This window comes from Ursus arctos, unplaced genomic scaffold (genome assembly GCF_023065955.2).
Source record: "Ursus arctos isolate Adak ecotype North America unplaced genomic scaffold, UrsArc2.0 scaffold_25, whole genome shotgun sequence".
NCBI classification, from domain to species: domain Eukaryota; kingdom Metazoa; phylum Chordata; class Mammalia; order Carnivora; family Ursidae; genus Ursus; species Ursus arctos.
The window spans coordinates 12,939,713-12,954,018 of record NW_026622930.1 but is presented as its reverse complement, the minus strand read 5'-3'; the positions used below and the strand labels follow the sequence as shown (position 1 = coordinate 12,954,018).

Below are 14,306 nucleotides of genomic sequence, written 5' to 3'. Positions count from 1 at the left end.
AGAGAAATGGAATAGGGCTGGGAGCTTTTAAAAAGGATAAAAAGGCTTTAAACAACAATTCCACCCTGAGGGGACAGAACGCTGACATCGGGGTCACCTTGGGGACTGGGCTATCAGGCACTGGGGTCCCCAGCACCGGGCTGCCAGTTCTATCTAGTGATGCTCTGTGGCCAGCCTGGGGCAGGAGGAGCGACAATGGAAGTTTCAGGACTAATGGATGGTCTCACAGGGAGGGGCAGGTGGCCACAGGAGCCTCGGAGAGGCTGAGAGACTGTAGGAAATGATAAGGGCAGAGTGAGGAGGTGGGAGAGAATTTTGGGTGGTATTTACAGAGAAGGTCCCAGCAAACAGTATGGTAGCTGGTTTATTGTGAAAACCTGCCCTAACAGAAATATACTAAAAAGCGAAGTAGTTAGCATTTAATAAGCACCACCTATATGCCTAGTGATGGGATGGGAAGGGCATCTGCCGATCCCAAGCAAGATGAACACTTGGTCCCTCATCTTGATCACATTGGCAACGTGCTTAGCCAAAATCTGTGGACATGGGACTTCCTTCTGGACGCTATGATGTCAGCAGAAGCCGCTGGGGGAGGCCTCCAGCAGGGGTGTCTAAGAGGAGGGCTGTCCCAGCTGGCACACACTCTGTCCTCAGCCCTGGCCTTCTCACCTGGGCCACCAGGAATGGTGGGAGCATGAGGAGGAGACCCACTCTCTAGAAGGGCTGAGCAGAAAGAGAGAAAGCACTGGGTCCCTGAGGCCATGATGTGCTGCGGCTGTGACTGCAGCCTCTCACCAGACTTCTTGTCATGGGGGAAGAAATTTACTCTGATTTGGTTAAGTCACTGTGAGTTGGTTTTGCTAATTACTTCTGGCTACACCTATCACTAACACAGATACTCAACAGCGGAGCTGGGATCTGAACGTGACCCCAGAGCCCTCTTAACAGCTCTGCTATACTGGTAAGAACAGGAAGTCCTTAAGAAGCCCTCACTGTGCCCTTAAGAAGCACCTTGGGAACGAAAACTAAAGCCTTTTGATGAAAAGATCAAGTAGGCAAGAAGCACAGAGGGGGACCTTATCCAGGTGTGGGGTGGAATGGGCTGGCAAGAAGTGGGGGAGGACAGGTGCTCCGGAGAGAGCACCAAGTGATGAAAAGCCAACAATACTTAGAAACTGAGTCAGGGGATGAGGGATGGTGGGGGAGGAGGAACCAGGAATCAGGATCACATCGCAGGAATTAGGCAAAGGAGCCAGTGGGTGGAGAAGGCCCTAGATGACGATCAAAAATGAGGTTTGTCCTAACAGCTCTACGCAACCAGCTCATTGCGATATAACCACTAAGTACTTAAATATATACACAGAAACATTTAAATGTTTAAGCGCTTTTCTTCCCCCGATTGCTAAGAGGAATGATAAATATCAACTGTTTTCCCGATAAACAAAAGGAGCTCAGCCGCTCCAACAGCCTGCTCTGAATCAGAAAGCTAGATGCTATAAATAAGTGGCATCCTTATTTTCTTTTGTGCCAAAGGCTAACATACTCATTATACTCACTGGAGAACACTTACTGGAAGTCTAATTGGTACAGAGCTCCAATCCATGTTCTATCAGCCATGGTACCAGGAAAATACCAGCTCTCGTAAGGAGCAGAGCCAGAGAATCCTGGGGCTCCGAGGGAACTTGAGAGCCATCCAGTTGAAGTCCCCAAAGAAGAGGACATTTGTCATTTTGGCTTCCTCTCACCTCAAAACTCTTCTGATTTTTTTGTTTGGGGATTTGGGGGGTGCACCCTAGATATGAGGAAAGCAGCCTCTCTGCCTGCAAGAAAGCCTTGAATGACGGAAGCAGAAGCGTGTCACGTGACCCAAGCACGTGAGCCAATCAGATGCTTCTGCCAGAGCTCTGCCTCTGGAGTGGGGAGGAGAGGGGCTGGGATGTTATTCCCAGTGGCTGGGCTTGGGGCCACAGGACCAGCAGGGTCGGTGGAGGCCCTGGAGCCAGTGGTGTCCTCCCGAACCGGGCACGGACCTTGCCTTCTTAATTTCTGCAAACGCCTTCTGTGGATCCTGTGAGCACTGCACACGGATGAATGCCTCTTCTGCCTGAGTGAACTAGTCGGGTTCCGCTACCTACAACCAAGGCCCTGAACGTACACCCAGTCATATGCTTCCGGCTCTTACAAACAACCCCTGTCTCCTGGCCCCCAAGCAGTTGTACTACTTCTGCCTGAGAAGCTTCCGGAATAGGGAATTTGGAACAGTAGCTAGAAGTCAAGTCAGGCACCACCACAGACTGAGTGTGTGGATTCAGACAAGCCGATGAACCTCTCTATACCCAGATTCCTCACCGTAAAGTGGGAAATGCAATAGTAATTAACAGAGAGAGTTATCAGGAAGATTAAATTAGTTAATACAGATAAGCAATAAGAACAGTACCTCAGATATGGGCTACTAAGTGCTAGATAAAGGTTAGCTATTAGCTGTTTTTTAAACTTTAATGTTTTTATATTAAGAAACTGTATAATACCTATCACTTTATCTAAATTTAATAAAAATTGGAATATGAAAGTTCAAATTTATAATATATCAGAAATCATTACTTACTTTACAAAATGCTTCCTCATCTTAGCCAAGGATTCTATATGAGATCCTTGAAAATAATACACAACTTTACAGAACCAGACTGGAATATATGTTTATTATCTATTTCCTTAACAAGTGGTATGGACTGAATGTCTGTGTCCCACATTCAAGTTGAAACCTAATCCCCAATACAATGGTGTTAAGAGGTGAGGCCTCTGGGTGGTGATGAGGTCATGAAGGTGGTGCCCTCAGGAATGGGATTAACACCCTCATAAGAGAGGGGAGATCCCTTGCCCCCTCCACCACAGGAGGACACAGGAAGAAGCTGCAGTCTGCAGCCCAGAAGTGGGCCCTCACCAGATATCCAATCTGTTGGAGCCATGATCTTGGACGTCTGGCCTCCAGAAATGTGAGAAATAAATGCTTATTGTTTATAAGCCCCCCAGTCTGTGGTATTTTGTTAAAACAGTCTGAATAGACTAAGACAACCAGCCTTTGGATAACACTGACGATGTAGCCAGGAGCATTCCTTCCTTCCTCCCTCCCTTCCTCCCTCCCTTCCTCCCTCCCTCCCTTCCTTCCTTTTCTAGATTTCTTTCTAGATTTCTTACTTATTCGTTTGAGAGAGAGTAAGAGAGCATGAGCAGAGGGAAGGGTCAGAGGGAGAGAGAGAAGCAGACTCCCTGCTGACCAGGGAGCCCGAGGCAGGGCTTGATCCCAGGACCCTGAGATCATGACCTGAGCTGAAGGCAGATGCTCAACCGACTGAGCCACCCAGGCGCCCCCCCTCCCAGGAGCCATTCTAATTGCCTTACAAGAATTGCCCCAGTGCTCGTCCTAAAAACCCTACAAGGACAAGCAGGCACCGTTATGGTCCCCCATTTACAGATGAGGAAACTGGAGCACAGACTCCAGTATGGGGTCCCCCGCGTGACTATGTGGGGCCTCAGAGTGTTGGTGGAAGAGGCAGGACCTGAATCCAGGCAGTCTGGTTCCAGAGTCGGAGCTCTGAACCACAACACTCTGCTGCCTCTGCGACTTTAATTACAGACATGCCACTCACGCTTAACTTATCAGGCCCACTCATGCTGCATAAAGCAAAGTATAGCTAAATAAAAGGCCCCTAAAAACGCCACATGTTCCCTGAACTATTTTGGAGATTCAGCAATATTTTTTACTGCTAATGGGGCCCTTGCTCCCAAGGCCTCTTTGGGCTCCCCGAGGCACAAAGCACTGAGGCCTTTCCAGCTTGCAGAATTTTCGAGAAACCTCACAGACCCCATGAAACTCACCGGCACCACAGCCCATGTCAAAGGCACCAAGGTTGTGTTACTCAGGCATTTCTCCTCGCTGCCACGTCTTTCACAGTTTGGACCTCCCAGTTTGGACCTCCTTCCCATAACTAAAACGACCCACAGCTCATACTAAGTCACAGGTGTGTCATAAAGAGAGTCTGGAAATACAAGCCAATGACTACAAATTAGCCTTCACCCCCAGTTCTGAGGTGTTTGAGCCAATGGCTCTGTCCTCCTGGGGCTCTTGGCATTTTATATATAGTGATGACTCGTTTGCTCTGAGAAAGTGCCCAGAGAGCTCTAGGTGCTTCTGAAAGCCCAATGCCAAGCATACTGCTTGGCCACGTATCATGTCCTCCCCTGTGTTCCTGTAAACATCAAGAGTATACAGCCCCTGGCAGCTCAGGTCAACATATCTCAGGAACAAAAGGAAGCCCTCTCCCAGTGAATGCATCTGAGAATAAAAGGCACTTGGGCTGACCCTGGAGGCATTTGCTATCCAGAGCTTTGGCTCCTCAGATTTGTTCACCCAGTTCTGACTAGCCCTTTGAAACACCCTAATCATCTCTGTATATGACAAAGGAAAAATTTCCAGTTTTAATGGACTGGGGGAGATTGCAATCAGAATATATGCTGTAAAATGAACTGAAATAAAATAAAATAAAAACATTTGCATTTCTGTAACAGCTCCAGTCTGAAAGAAGGACCAATGAAGTGGACTTGCGAGAACCACGGGTGTCTGTGCACCGTGGGCAGGTAAGAGGCTGCTTCTGTTCCCTGGCCCCGCGTGGCTGGTGGCTGGGAAGAGGACAGCAGCGGCATGAGGCCAAGCGAGAGCAGTACATGGTAAAGGTTCTGGCCCTGGAGCCCACTGCCCAGGCCTCATCCAAACTTCCAACTCACCAACCAACCCTGTTGCAGGGTTGAGTGAAGCAACACATGTCAAATGCTTAGAAGAGTGTCTGCCATGGAGCCAATGCGATAAACATGTTACTGTTGATGGTGCTTTTATGAAACAAAGAAGTGGCAGATGCTGAGGGGCTCGGAGTTTGACCTGAGGGGAAATGAAGGGGAGAGAGAGGGGCCCTGGGAATGGCATGGGGATGCTGGTGGATGGCAAAGGAAGGACAGAAAGGGAGACATGACAGTGAGATTCCAGCCCTTACACACTTGTAGTGTCCAATGTAGAGGCAGCAGTGTGGCCTGGGCAGAGGGACAGGGGGCAGATGCCTGGGTCATGCACACCAGCCAGCAGGCAACACCCCCTAGCCACCTCCCTTGTGAGAAAAGAAGGGGGCTGTGGCAGTGGTGTTATTTCTACCAGGAAAGACAGGTCCATTCGCCTTCATCACACTTCTGCCACCTCACTAAATCCCAGATAACATTCATGTAATACCACAAATATTTGGTAGAACAATAATTAGACTCTAAATGGCACCCTAATCATTTGAGTGAGGTCGTCAAAAATGCCACCTGTGAAAATGTTTCCTTTTGGGAGCAAGAGCTCCTCCTTTCCGGTCCTTATTTTGTCTTTTCATAAACCAGCCACCTCTGAGGGGGGTCCAGGAATGAGAAGCTCTTCTGGCACAAGGAAGGGATTTTGCAATTACCTTCCTAGTACCCAAATCCCAATTACATGAACCGGGTGCGTGGCAGTGACAGCTGGGCGATAACCACAAGCAAGGAAAAGCCAAAGCCTATTTTTGGAATTCAAGAGTGAGATTCAGCAGCCAACACCCAGGGGGGACGGGTTAGGAATAAAATAATCAGATACCCCTCAAATTTAGCCTGCAGCTTATGTCAATAATCCATCAGCATTAAAATAGAACAAATAACACAGCAAACTGCCTTCATTATTCACCTCTGTGGGCAGGTTGGCCATGTCCTAAAAGTTCTCGTAACAGAGATCCTTCAATTGGTTAGGAGAATTTTCTTTTCTACATCATATACCCTTAATGAGTTAGTTGATAAATGCAATCTTTTGCAGTTGTGTAAAACTGTGGGGTTGGTTTTTTTTTTTTTTTTTTTTTAACTTTAACGTGGTTCATGTCTTTACTTTTAGCAGTGAAAAATGATCTAAGCAATTGGGACATTTGGGACCACTATCTTTCAGAGATTCCCCATTCTTCTTTACAGATGAGGAAACTAAGACCCAGAGAGAAGACAGGACCCGCCCAGGGTCACACAGTGGCAGACCTGAAATCAGAGCTCTCGTGCTCAGTTCTGAGCCCTGGTTTCTAAATTAACCACAAATAAAAGTACACATGACAGCGGAGCTTGAGAGCTCTACTCTACGAGAGTCTGGGTCCAGGAAAAGCTTCAAACAGTCATGCTTATGGGACTCTCAACTACAAAGAAACGTTCCCCCTTCCCCAGGTTTTGAGGAAATAGATGATGCCCATCAAGTCTTGCTTAATAAGCTTTCTCCTCTGCAAAGAGAAATAAAATAGAGCAAACCATGGGGTTTGGCACAATGGATCTGTGCCTCCATCCATTTCTCTTTTCACGTTCAAACACCAATACTGCTCCAAGCAGAGGTTTCTCAAAGATTTATTGCTTTGGCAAATGCTGAAATGAAAGGCTACCACTGCTTCTGGCCATGGTGGGAGGAGTAGAGTGTGCGCTGTTCTTCAAAGGTCACGGACTTTATTATACAATTTGAACGTTGGCTGCCATCCTCTGGCACACAGTCTGCTCAACTATATGAAGCAACTCGATCAAGTCTGCCTAGCGAGTGAAGGGTCTTCAGGGTCCTACTCAAATACTCTTCCATCTGTTCTTGTGCTCATGTGGCTGCTCCTTGTTAGTCCTGCAAAATCAATCACTAAATTCAAGAAATGGGTGTCTGTTTGTCCACCGCCTCCTCCACCACTGCCTCTCACCTTGGGTCTTTGTCTGTTTTCAGTCTGCCTGCTCTGGCTGGGGGCACTGGGTGTTTGCCCTTCAATGGGGGCTGTTGCTTTGCCCTCGCAAGGATGGAGGGAGGGGAGGGAGGAGTCAAGCTAACGGCAGCCCAGGGGTGTGTCACACATAAAACAGGTGCACAGTTGAATGATGGGATAAACCTGGGTCAAGTGAGGATCCATTCTTCCGGATATCCTCTAAGGGGGCCACCCGAACAAGAGAGCACTTGGGAAGAGTACATGAGAAATGCTGAGAATCTGAGGTCTATGTACTATGGATGGCCTGAGCGCCAAATCTGACCTGCGGCTTGTTGTCCTAGAGTCCAACAGCTAAGAGTCATTGCATAGACGAACATTTGCCAGCAGTCTGATGAGAGTAAACACTAACTCTGAGCCCAAATGTTATCCTCCAAAACCATCCCATTCTTCTTATTAGTGGACCCGTATTACAGAAAGTTGTACTCACTATTGTATTTTGAATTTAATCAATAAAAATTCTGTGGAAATTTGTTTCCTCTCTTGTCATACCTACACAATATCCTTGATTTTGCCTCTTGGTTCTCAAATCTTTAGTGTCTGGCTCTCTTTGTAGAAAAGTGTGCCAACCCCCAAACTAAAGGCATGGGATACTTTGTGCTAAAGGGAAGAAGACAACGTAACAGTTGCTCTCAATTTGCCCTCTTGTTCCAAAGAGACGGAACAGGTGGAACTTATGGGGGACAAACTTCGGATCCATCCTTTCTACTAACCAGAGAGGAATGGAATGGTAGTATTATATATCCATTGCTGTACTATTTCATACCTATTGTCTCACCAAGCTTCATAACTACTTCTGAGGTAGAAGCCCGGGGTGGCTAACTCTTTCCAAAATCACAAGCTAGCAAAGAGTAGTGCCAGGATTTGAACTCAGATACGCTTTGACTCCAAGGCTGGTTTTTTCCACTATTCAATGACAGACCCTACCAGGGGTCAAGCATTATCTTCCAGGGTAACTACAGAGGGACTTTTACTTGAGAAAGCAGACTATCAACACCACTGATAAGAACAGTAACATGCACTTGGCATACACTCTCTCTTCAATCCTTACAACAACCCTCAGAGGGAGGGTCTATCATTATCTGTATTGTCCCCATAAGGGGACAGGTTTAGAGAGGTAAAGGAATCTGCCCAAGTTCACACACAGCATAGAAAACAGCAGAACTGAGATTCAGAAGATGATCTGATATCAAAACATGAGCTATTGTTAGGAGGACAACACCATCCAAACGATCCACAAGGTCAACACGACCTCTACGAAAACTCTAACAGCCTTCTTTGCAGAAATGGAAGAGCCATCTTCAAATTCACGTGGACTTGCAAGGGGCCCGGAATAGGGCAAAACAATCTTGAAAAAGAGCAAGAATGGAGGAGTCACACTTCTTGATTTCAAAGCTTATAACAAGGATACAGTAATCAAAACTGTATGGTACTGGCATAAGGATAAACGTATAGACCAATGGAATAGAACTGAGATCCCAGAAACAAACCCACGCCATCTACAGTCAAATGATTTTTGGCCAGGGGGCCCAGTCCATTCAAAGGAGAAAGAACAGTCTCTCAACAAATGTTGTTAGGACAACTGGATTTCCACGTGCAAAGAATGAAGTTGGATCCCTACTTAAAATACAGAAATTAACTAAAAATGGATCAACATACTAAATAAAAAAGCAAAAACCATAAAATTCTTACAGGAAAACATAGGAGTAAATCTTCATGACCTGGGATTTGGCAATGGATTCTTAGATATGAGACCAAATGCATGAGCAACAAAAGAAAAAAAAATGGACAGAACAGATTTCCTCAGAACTAAAAGCTTTTGTGGATCAAAGGACATTATCAAGAGAATGGAAAGATAGCCAACAAAATGGGAGAAATATTAACAAATCAAATCTGTTCAGGTTTTATTATCTACAATAAATGAAAAACTCCCATAACTCAACAACAGAAAGACAAACAACCCAAATTAAAAATGGGCGATGGTCTTGAATACATATTTCTCCAAACGAGACACATTAAATGGCCAAAAAGCACATGAAGAGATATTCAACATCATTAGTCCTTAGGGAAACACAAATCAAACCCACAATGAAATACCATTTCACACCTACTAAGATGGCTATGACAAAACAAAACAAAACAGAAGTAACAAGTATGGGCGAGGATGTGGAGAACTTGGAACTCTTGTGCTCTGCTGCTGGGAATGGAAAATGATGCAGCTGCTATGAAAAATAGTTTGGTAGTTCTTTAGAAAGTTAAACACAGAATTACCACATGAGCCAGCAATTCCACTCGTGCATATATACTTAAAAGAACTGAAAACGGGAATTCCAATATGTGTAGGCCAATGTTCGTCGCAGCATTATTCACGAGAGTCAAAAGCTGGAAACACTACACATGTCCACCAGTAGATGAACGGATAAACAAAATGTGGCCTATACATACAAGGGATATTATTCAGCCAAAACAGGAAAGAGTCTGATACACGCTATCAGATGTGTTATCACAACAGAGTGGAACCTCAAAGACATGAGGGTAGGTAAAATAAGCCAGACACAAGCCACAAGTATTGCATGCTTCCATTTACATGATGCAAACTCACAGAGCCAGAAAGTAGATGAGAGGTGACCAGGCTGCGGGGTGGGGGGAGGAGGGAATAGGGAGTTATTGTTTGATGGGTAAAGAGTTTCTGTTTCGGGTGATGGAAAATTTGGAAATAGTCATGAAGGTTGCACAATCCTGTGAATGTAATGAATGCCACTGAACTGTACACCTTTTAAAAAGGTTAAAATGGCCTATCAAAGTCATTGAGGGCCATAAAAAGAGAGCAATGATACTTAATTCAAGAAATGCTTCCATGATGGTGGAAACCTAGGTGCCAGTGGCCATGTCAGTAACTGAGATTCTTTGGGGCAGGCCTGCCAGGTCCTGGTCCCTGCTGGGTGACCCCCAAAGCTGGACCAGAGTTGGGATCTGTACAGTGCTCTGCCCCACACTGGGCCCAGCTCTTCCTCTGTTACCTGTTCCCCAGCTACATGACCTTCACCCTTTGGGCTCACCTGGGGAAGATCTACTCATTGCATATCCAGGGAAAGTTTATCTCAAAAATCAAAGGAAAGGGAGTGGGATGAGAAGGTACATTGGCTTTGAAGCATTGGTTTATTCAGGTTTTTACTGAACACCTCCCATGAACTAAACATTCTGCCTTCATCTCTCAGAGGTCTGCGGCTCTGTTGGTCAGGTCGCACCGACGCCTCCTAGGGAGCCTGGCACCCAGGTCAAGGCTGGGCTTCTGCAGTCCAAGTGGGGCTGCACGAAACACCAAACGCTAATAGAAACTGACAAATGGTAGGCCTGGTAAGCAGACTTAGTTAGACGTTCAAGTGTTTTTCACAATGCTCCCTGATTAAATAAGTGTTTGGGTTAGGAATGTGTAAGTGTCCCTTTGGTACAAGCACGAGCCAGACAGCTCTACCCACAGAACTATAATGTTGTTGAGATTTACCATAAACAAATGAATATGAGTTCAACAGGAAAGATAAAAATATCATTTCTGTCTCTAAAGCTGCCATAGCTATGTAGAGGGGACACATACACCCTTCTAGAGGGACCCCATAACATTCTGTCAAAATGGAGCCATTAATAGTCAAATTCAAGAAACAAACCTACTTAGCAGTTTGGGTTCATTCTAAAAAACAGAGGAAGCAGAGTGCTTGTTGCTTTACTTTTAATAGCACGGGTTGTCATGCCAACTAGTGCTGCTGTTTAAATTGAAGGGGGAAGAAAGAAGTGTTCCTTCCTACACAAACCTTTCAGCGGGGCTCACAATTAGTCTTTTAAAAACACGAAAACTCATCGCACTGGAGATATGGTAAACATTGTGCTTATATTTAAACCTGTCAGAATGAGGATATGATAAACCCCTGGTTTGTATTTCCTTTGTACCATGCTCCTCGCCCAGTATCTGGCTGTGCGGTGCCCTAAAAAGAAGAAAGGCGTTCTGTGGGCACACACAAAGGCAGCCAGTCTTGGGATGGGAGAGGAGTCGTCCAACAGGAATACGCACACCTGAAGAAAGAGACAGAGAGGACAGTTTTCTCACGAGAGTGGCCCTGCTCCCCTTGAAGTCACAGTTCCTAAAAGGCTGGGTCCGCACCATGCTGCAGGACACACCAGAGGTGTCAACCACAGGGGGGAGAGAAGATGACAAGACGTGCTGGGCACCGTGGCAGAGGGACTCCGTCCTTTCCCCCGGTGGTGCAGGAGTGCCCAGGGCCCAGCTTAGCTGGGGAGGCGAGCCCAGCAGAAGGAGATGTGTCTGAGGTGGCATGTTGATGTTGGCTGGGGACAAGAGAAGGCAGCAAAGTCTGAGGTAGGGGGAGGAGGTAAGGCGTCTTCTCTCCCAATAGCCTGGCCATTGTTAACTTCTGTTTATAAAAAGTTCCAGCTGGTATAAAGGAAGATCTATGAAGTGTCGCTGAGGCAGGGAGGATCTGCTTACGGACCAGCCGAAGGGGGATGTGGCAGGAGCCCAACAGCGAGGGGCAAAAGAAGTCTGTCCCAAGACATCATGGGGCTGACAACCTGGCGTCCTCTGTTTGGCGTCCTCTCCTACCTTTCCTCCGTGAGAGCAAGCCCTTGGCTCCTGGAACCTAGACCTCACGCCCTCGTACCCCCATGGTCTTGAGGATGAAGGTGTCTCTCTGCTCTGAGATTTTTTGAGTCCTATCAGCCCTTGAGGAGCCAATTCATGTACCAGCCATTCCTACTCTCTCAAGGGCACCCCAACCTCCAAACATGGCTGCAACCCTCTTAGTCTGTTCACCTGCAAGGAACATGCCTCGCACTAACCAGTCTTCTCTAATAGGTTGTCTTTCCGTGTCTTTCTGCTTGATCTCCCAAACTAAACTGGAAGTTTCTGGAATCCAAAAGACCTTTTTCTGTACACTTTGCTGCTTCCCCTGTGCCCAGCAACTCCTGGACATATGGTGGGAACAGCGCAGCAGCACACAGCTGCTGTGTAATGAGCTCCACTTACTATCATGTAGTAAGTGCTGGGCTCTGTTCTGAGTACCTTACATGGTTTAACAAATAGCCCCACAATGATCTGAGATAGGTATGATTATTGTCCCCATTTTACAGAAGGAAAAGCAAGGCATAAGGGGTTAATGACTTGCCAGGATCACACAACTGTAATCTGTGAGTGGCAGACCCAGGACCCAAACCCATGCTCCCGGACACAAGGGCCTGGGCCCAGGACACACTAGGCTGATGACCTGGGTTTGCGGGCTGAGGGGACAGAGACAGGGTAGAGTGCCAACGGAGGGGAGAAAAACGAGTGGGAGTATCCACAATAACACACATGTGACACTATCCCGTTCCTTGAAACGCACCTAAATGTACGTGCATTTACTCATAAAGAGATACATGAAAAGATGGTCTCTACAATGTCAACGGGCAGTCTATCTCAGGAGGGTGGGACTCTAAGTGACTTTTATTTCCTTTTCCATACTTGTCTGGATTGTTTGATTCTTCAAGGAGTCTGCAAGGGGCTGCATATTGCAAAAAAGATAACTGATGAAGTCACTTTCATTATGGGAGGAAAAGGAAAACAAAAGAAAAAGAAATAAAAAGGGGGGGATGGGAAGAGCCATCGAGTATTTCTGCACAGAAGGGTGGCATGCCACTCTTGTGTCTTAGAAAGATCGCTTTGGCGACAATGCAGGAGGTGAAGACAGACGGACCATACTACCGTGATGAATGATGGCAACGATAATCACTAACACTCACAGGGCCCCCAGAAGTAGTACAGGAAGTTTAAATCCAGCTGCCCCCACAGCAGCTCTACTCACCAGAGTCAAATGCCCCTACCACATAAAATGGACGAACAAATTGTGCCGGATCTACACAACGGAATGTTACCCAACCACAAGAAGGAATGAGATCCTGATATGGGCTACAAAACGGATGACCTTGAAAACATTACGCTGAGACCAGCCAGACACCAAAGGTCATTTACTGGATGGTTCCATTTACAGGAAGTACCCCAGATGGGTAAATCCACAGTCAGAAAGCAGATTGGTAGAGGACAGGGACTGGGGAGGGGGCAGGGGACAATTGTTTACTGGGGATGGGGTCTCCTTCTAGGATTTAATAGAGGTGATGTCTGCACAGCAGTGAATGTACTGAATGCCACTGAATTATATACTTTAAAATGGTTATGTTTATGTTAAGGGAATTTACCCCAGTTAAAAAATACAGTTAGCCTTTTAACCTAAAGCTCTGAGAAAATGGAAGGGTAGAAAGAAGAAGAAGGAGAAGAAGAAGGAGAAGAAGAAGAAGGAGAAGAAGAAGGAGAAGAAGGAGAAGGAGAAGGAGAAGAGGAGGAAGAAAATCCCAGCAGATGAAAGAAGCAGGACCCTCGGCCTGGGACCAGGGGAGAGATGGTCCGTGCTCAGCCTAGGTTGGACCTCCTGAAACTGAGCACCCGGATGCCAGGTGCTTTCTCCTACAATGCCTGTTTTAGTTACAAGATCTGAGACGACATGGCCATCAAATGTTTGCTGGGGGAAGCTCAAACTGCAAAACTAAGTAGAAACAGCAAGAAAGGTTGAAGCCATGTATTCAAATGTTTTACTACTGGGAGCAGACCCTGCCCTCCCCAGCACCAGCCACACCAGACAGCAGCTGCCTGTGGCTTGGCTGCCTCCCCCTGGACCGGGGGCCACTCGTGGGCAGGGACCATGCCTCGCACTTGGCGGTATCTTGGCCTTAATCACAGCCCCTGGCTCAGAACAGGGCACCGCATATACATGTGTTACAGAAATCAATGTCCTCCATTGTATCTATCTTATCAACTGATTTATATATTTAATAGATACCACACAGATATGGTATAAAATCCCTAAGTCTCCAAGGAATGCACCGTGGGAAATTTCCCTTTCTCCCACGCTTGTACTCCTTTCCCTACGAGGCAACCTCTGGCCCTGTCCCCAGCGCTTTAAATGTGACCAGTGCAGTGCAATTCTGGATCGCGAAAGCTCCAGCAACCAACCGGACAACCTAGTGACTCGGGCATCAGGTCATTCCCACAAGATGGAAGCTACATGCGATACCAAGGTGAAAGCCTCCAGAGTGAAAACAAGGCCCCAGGATTCCATGCAGGGAGGAGGCCCATGCCAGGCTTGCAGAGGAATGCTGCTGAGGTGACAGCCATCCCCCTACAGTCATTCACGGCATGACGAGAAGTCCGTGGGCAGGAGCCATCCAGCCAGCCAACCACGCCAGCCACCTCAAGCTCCTTACACCTGTTTCTGATGTCGGCGGGATTCAAGCTGAGGAAAGGCCAAGCTGCAAAATGATGGGATGAAATGATGGGATGAAAGGAGACAAGACAACCACAACCCACCTTGGACCCAGAGAGATGCTTTCTGCAGTGGTTTGTCTGGAGGAAAAAAAGATTCCCTGAAAAGGACTCAGCTGGGAGCT

At 46.8% G+C, this 14,306-nt stretch overlaps 1 protein-coding gene across 9 annotated transcripts in view; it reads right to left on the bottom strand.

Moving 5' to 3' along the window:
- TTC7B (tetratricopeptide repeat domain 7B) overlaps nt 1-14,306 on the bottom strand; it is a 249,895-nt gene that overhangs the window by 109,337 nt on the left and 126,252 nt on the right. The gene's annotated exons all lie outside the window — the stretch shown is intronic.